The following is a 6,106-nucleotide window of genomic DNA, read 5'->3' as shown; positions in this document are numbered from 1 at the left end:
TACCTAAATCACTTTAAATGCTTTTTTTTTTAACAAACTATATGGCCTTTTTCTGAAATCTCTATATTTTAGGCCATATCATGATACACGATATAGATCTCGGTATTTTGCCTTGGACTTGAATTAACACTTGATGCATATAATCACAGCAGTATGATGATTCTATGTGTCTACATTAAAACATTCTTGTTCATACTGCATCAATATATGCTCATTTTAAACTTTCATGCAGAGAAGGAAATCACAACTAAGTCAATTGACCAAAACTGCATTTAATAAACAGTTATTAAGCAGTGGCACAAACGTTCATGTCATTTCCAAAACAGAAAGTGCAAGATTGTCAGAGACATTTTAAGTGTCAAATAATAATAAGCTGCATAATAAGAAATCAGATAGTGTTCGCTATGTGATAGGTTACTATGGACGTTATTAAATTCTATTTTTTTCACACGGTGTTGATCTGGAAATGTTTGCCTCAGTATTTTGATTCTGTGGGCGTGTGGCACCGAACGGAGATGTTGACATGCCCAGTAAGCACTCTTCATTCTCTAGCAGGTGACTTTTCAAATGATGCTACATTTTAGCAGCAATGCTTATTTGTTGGCAACGCTTGTGTCGCATGCTTGACTTGTTACAGTTGTCTGTTCGACATATTCCCACTTGAAGCCAAATTTATCTATATATTTTTTTGGGTGGGGGGCTTTTGACACGCTCGACCACTCATAAAAGCAATGGGACTCTGTCTGTGAATGGAGCTTGTAGTTACATATTATATAAATATGTAAATATTATATAAATATGTACATAAAGTGTTGTATTATATTCCAACTCCGCGTTCTTCTTGGTCATCGCCGCCGGCGCTTCAACCCATCCCACGCCCCACCGCAGCCCGACCACACCACCACAAATAGATGCCTGACCTGTGGGAAACACTGCTGCTACCTCTCTGCTCCACGAGGGCGTATACGTATGTCGTGACACTATGTGACGTATGTAAGAAGGTGCGTTTGTCTGTGAGAAGGAGAGACAGGAAAGAGCGAGGAGAGCCTGTAGTGTAATGCCCGCAGCTGAAAACCACTGCGTGAGAACGTATACTCGAATATCACAATATATTCTTTTTCTATATCGCACAGAGACAAACCCGCGATATATCGTGTATATCGATATATCGCCCAGCCCTATAACAAAGATATCAATTTAAGGGCTTTTGTACTCTTAATCATTCTCCAAGATTTGATTGATAATGGTAAACCATTAAGCCAATTAGAAAATGTAGGACTTACTTTCATAAATCGACATTTATGTAGAAAACATTTTTCCTGGAGCATAATATTGTTGACAAACATTTCTATGTTACAAACAAAAGTTTATAAAAATATGATATTTGATCTACTCTATAGTGAATGGAGACATCTCCACACCCTTGTTTCTCAGCCAATCTCTGATCTCCTCCCAAAACACGTATACACTTTTTAAATCCTATTTCAATTCTGTATACTGCTGCTGGAATTTTCATTTTCCTGAGGGAACTCTCCTGAAGGAATCAATAAAGTACTATCTATCTATGTACACTCTGACATTTCACAAACAGATGATTGACATCCTCTCCAGCAGTGGTTCTCAAATGGGGGTACGCGTACCCCTGGGGGTACTTGAAGGTATGCCAAGGGGTAGGTGAGATTTTTTTTAAATATTCTAAAAATAGCAACAATTCAAAAATCATTTTTAAATATATTTATTGAATAATACTTTAACAAAATATGAATGTAAATTCATGAACTGTGAACAAAAAATACAACAATGCATTTATCAGTGTTGACTACTAGATTTTTTTTGTGGACATGTTCCATAAATATTGATGTTAAAGATTTTTTTTTTGTGGAGAAATGTTTAGAATTCAGATGGATTTCTATTACAATCCCCAAAGAGGGCACTTTAAGTTGATGATTACTTCTATGTGTAGAAATCTTTATTTATAACTGAATCACTTGTTTATTTTTCAACAAGTTTTTAGTTATTTTTATATCTTTTTTTCCCCAAATAGTTCAAGAAAGACCACTAAGAATGAGCAAAAATTTGCGCTGTTATACAATTTAATAAATCAGAAACTGATGACATAGTGCTGTATTTTCCTTCTTTATCTCTTTTTTTCAACAAAAAACGCGTTGCTCTGATTAGAGGGTACTTGAATTTAAAAAATGTTCACAGGGGGTACAGCACTGAAAAAAGGTTGAGAACCACTGCTCTACAGCTCCACATATATAACAGCCATCAACCTCCATGTTAAATTTAAGTTTCCAAAAATCCTTTGAAGAGCATATATTATTTAATTTATTTTAAATTGTATTTCTTTAATTTTGGTAAGAATTTGGTAGGTAATATATCTTGTCTTTATTTTCATTAGCTCAGCTCTGTCAGTTTACTTGGTGGCTGACTTGCTGTTGTTCCCAAACTCTTCACTTTTCTTGTAATAAAGTTGACTTTGGAATATTTTAAACAAATAATTATTCATCCTAAACCCCGTGTCAGCCACACTAACCCAGTGTTTAAGGTTCCCCTCCTCCCCTTTTTACACGGGTAAGTGCCGTGTATTTCTTGAATCTCCGGCTCTTGGCTTTGTATGGACTCATTGATCGTTTACAAACTGAGATCGGAGAAGAAGTGACACCAGAAAGACTGATTGGTCAAAATTGGTCAGATCTAGTCCAGTAGCTAGTGACAAAACTCCAAAAACAGGAGGGTGTGCCTGGGGAAGGATGGTTTCGCCCTATTGTAGTGAGAAAAACAACTGTTTTAATGCAAACGAGCAATCCTAACTGTCAAAGCCAACAGCAGTTGATGAAGTGTAATTTTCACTCGTTAGCATTGAGGTATTGTGTGGCAAAACGATTGCTGTGGATCGAAATCCCCCACGTAAACATTCCATTTAGTTGTAAACAAATGACACAGGAGGGTGTGCCTGGTCACAAGAATGTTTTAAACTCATTTTATTTGTTGGAGGCTAAATTGCAGAGTCTTTTAGGAATGGTTGAAAGGACGGTGTCGCAGACCACCTCCTCTGTTAGGGGATGTTTACCTTTTTCAACCTTGACAGAATCTGTACATTTTTGTTCTCAAAGGTGTGCTGTGTCTCCCGGAGGTGCAGGTAGACAGCAGAATCTTGATCCTGAAGAGTTTGCCCGTCTATGCTGTGCCATGCATAGGCTTATTGGTTGTTTTGTTTCCCAAATATATGAATCCTCATTACCAGAGGTGTGGACTCGAGTCACATGACTTGGACTCGAGTCAGACTCGAGTCATGAATTTGATGACTTTAGACTCGACTTGACAAAATGTAAAAAGACTTGCAACTCGACTTAGACTTTAACATCAATGACTTGGGACTTGACTTGGACTTGAGCCTTTTGACTTGACATGACTTGCAACTTCCCCCAAAACCCAACGATTAAAAAGTTATTCAGGAGCGCTCCGTATCTTTCATTGTGTACGCGTGTTTGTCAACATGTGTGCGATGACAGCCTGTGCGCTACCTGTCAGTACAACAGCCAATCAAATGACATCCACGTTGTTTTCGTCACACAGCATTCATCCAATCAAATTGCAGGAAAACCAACGAAGAAGAGCTTTCAAACAACAGAAGAATAAGTGAATAAAATTATGCCATAAAGTGTTTCGTTCGGGTATTAAAACTACGACTTGGTCAACAAAACAGGAATTGCCGTATGCAAAACATGCGGTTGGAAGATTACAGACGGAGACGCAACAACTTCCAATATCGTTCGACATTTGAAGTTGCACAAAGAAGGGTACGTTTTCAATGTAAGCTAATGTTTTTTGGCTGAGTAACGTAACTTTTATTTGAGGTGTATTTAAATCAGTGAGGCTGTAAACTCACTACTAACGTTATAACCATAGACATCTTCTAAGTAGACACAGCATGGAACGCTAGTGCCTATTGGCGCTGACGTGATGCGCGGTCGCCATCTTGGAGTGGTGATCCCCTCCATTTAGGGCAATTCCTTTGGCAGGAGCAATGAACTGTCAGCACATTTAATTCATGTTACCTCACTGAATACCAGTGATACTCACGCGCTTTTTTGTCATACGTGTAACTATGATAAAAGACACGTCTTGGCGTGTTCATAATTTGCTTAACAGTAATAGAATATTCTTATATGCTATAAGTGACCAGACGTCTGAGATCAAAACTGGGAATATAATCCCAGAGAAGGGAAAAAAACAGTCAGCTATTTTGAAGTTAAAGAAACAATATGATTAGGTTATATATACATGCGTATATCCTACATAAACAATGTATGAATACATTAGATATCTATATATCTTACGGACCTATAGACCAGTGGTTCTCAAATGGGGTTACTTGAAGGTATCCCAAGGGGTACATGATATTTTTTTTGAATATTCTAAAAATAGCAACAATTCAAAATCCTTTATAAATATATTTACTGAATAATACTTCAACAAAATATGAATGTAAATTCATAAACTGTGAAAAGAAATGCAACAATGCAATATTCAGTGTTGACAGCTAGATTTTTTGTGGACATGTTCCATAAATATTGATGTTAAAAAAAATTTTTTTGTGAAGAAATGTTTAGAAGTAAGTTGATGAATCCAGATGGATCTTTATTACAATCCCCAAAGAGGGCACTTTAAGTTGATGATTACTTTTATGTGGAGAAATCTATTTAAAATTGAATCACTTGTTTATTTTTCAACAAGTTTTGAGTTATTTTTACATCTTTTTTTTTTTAATAGTTCAAGAAAGACCACTACAAATGAGCAATATTTTGCACTGTTATACAATTTAATAAATCAGAAACTGATGACATAGTGCTGTATTTTACTTCTTTATCTCTTTTTTCAAGCAAAAATGCTTTTCTCTGATTAGGGGGTACTTGAATTAAAAAAATGTTCACAGGGGGTACATCACTGAAAAAAGGTTGAGAAGCACTGTTATAGACTTATACTCTGTTGCTGCAACAGCAGATGGTTTATTCTGTCTTGACACTTTGTATTGATATTTTCTATTACATTCTTCCTTTAAATGATCATGTTTACCGTGATTGTTTTGTATGTATTTTTCATGTATGTTGCTTTGGATAAAAGTGTCTGCCAAATACTTAAACATATATAAACACCTGAAAGTCTTTATTTCAGCTAAAACCACCAATCTGTTTCACTGGATTCAGAATAAAACCAAATTCTGTCTTACCCAACAAAGTTAGCATTTGAATATTGTTACTTGAAGACTTATCTGTGGTTACAATAAAATGAGAATGCATCATAATCAGTGGCGGCTGGTGAATTTTGTTTTAGGTGGGCCTGAAAGTTTGTAAACACCATACCTGTAGGGGGGTCATCCTCCCCCAGAAGATTTCTTTGTGATTTTCACATACAAATATTGTAGTTCTTTGCTCCTGCTTAACTCTGTGGTAATATTCTTTTCACAAAATACAACCAATAGTATGTTAATGTTAAATCTTACTTGTGAAAAGTAATCCCCCAATTCCTATTTTCAACAGTCCGCTCATTTGAGCAGGAAAACGCTGAATACCAGCTCAGCATCTTTGTTTTCTACCTGTCAACTGTCAGTTTAGGCTCCTTGCCGGCTCCTCATCACCACTTTAAGATGGCGGCCAAATTGCTTGCGTCACAGCAGCCAATTCTGCGTCTACTTATAAGATGTCTATGGTTATAACGTCATTGCAAACACGGCAATCTCTTGCGTCCACTGTAGTTCGCTACCTTATTCATACTTTTTGTCAGGTGATTATTTTTAAGCAGGGTTGCATGAGGCGCCTACACATAACGTTACGTTAGTGAATGCATCACACACAGTAACGTAACGTTAGATGGCGGTCAGCAGCACCGCATATTTTAGCCACCTACAAAAAGACAAACATAGTCAAATAAAGGTCAGTTAAAATGTATACCATATTAAGAATATGTGTACATATTCCATAGAGCCCTGACATCTAACAAGTACAGCACTGTTCATTGTTATGTTCATGTATTTGTTGTTTTTCATGTGTACGCATACATAAACACATACAGTATGAGATGAGATCAATGAGATAAGGTA

Source organism: Nerophis ophidion, linkage group LG16 (genome assembly GCF_033978795.1).
Source record: "Nerophis ophidion isolate RoL-2023_Sa linkage group LG16, RoL_Noph_v1.0, whole genome shotgun sequence".
Taxonomy (NCBI): domain Eukaryota; kingdom Metazoa; phylum Chordata; class Actinopteri; order Syngnathiformes; family Syngnathidae; genus Nerophis; species Nerophis ophidion.
Note: the sequence above shows the minus strand (reverse complement) of the source record.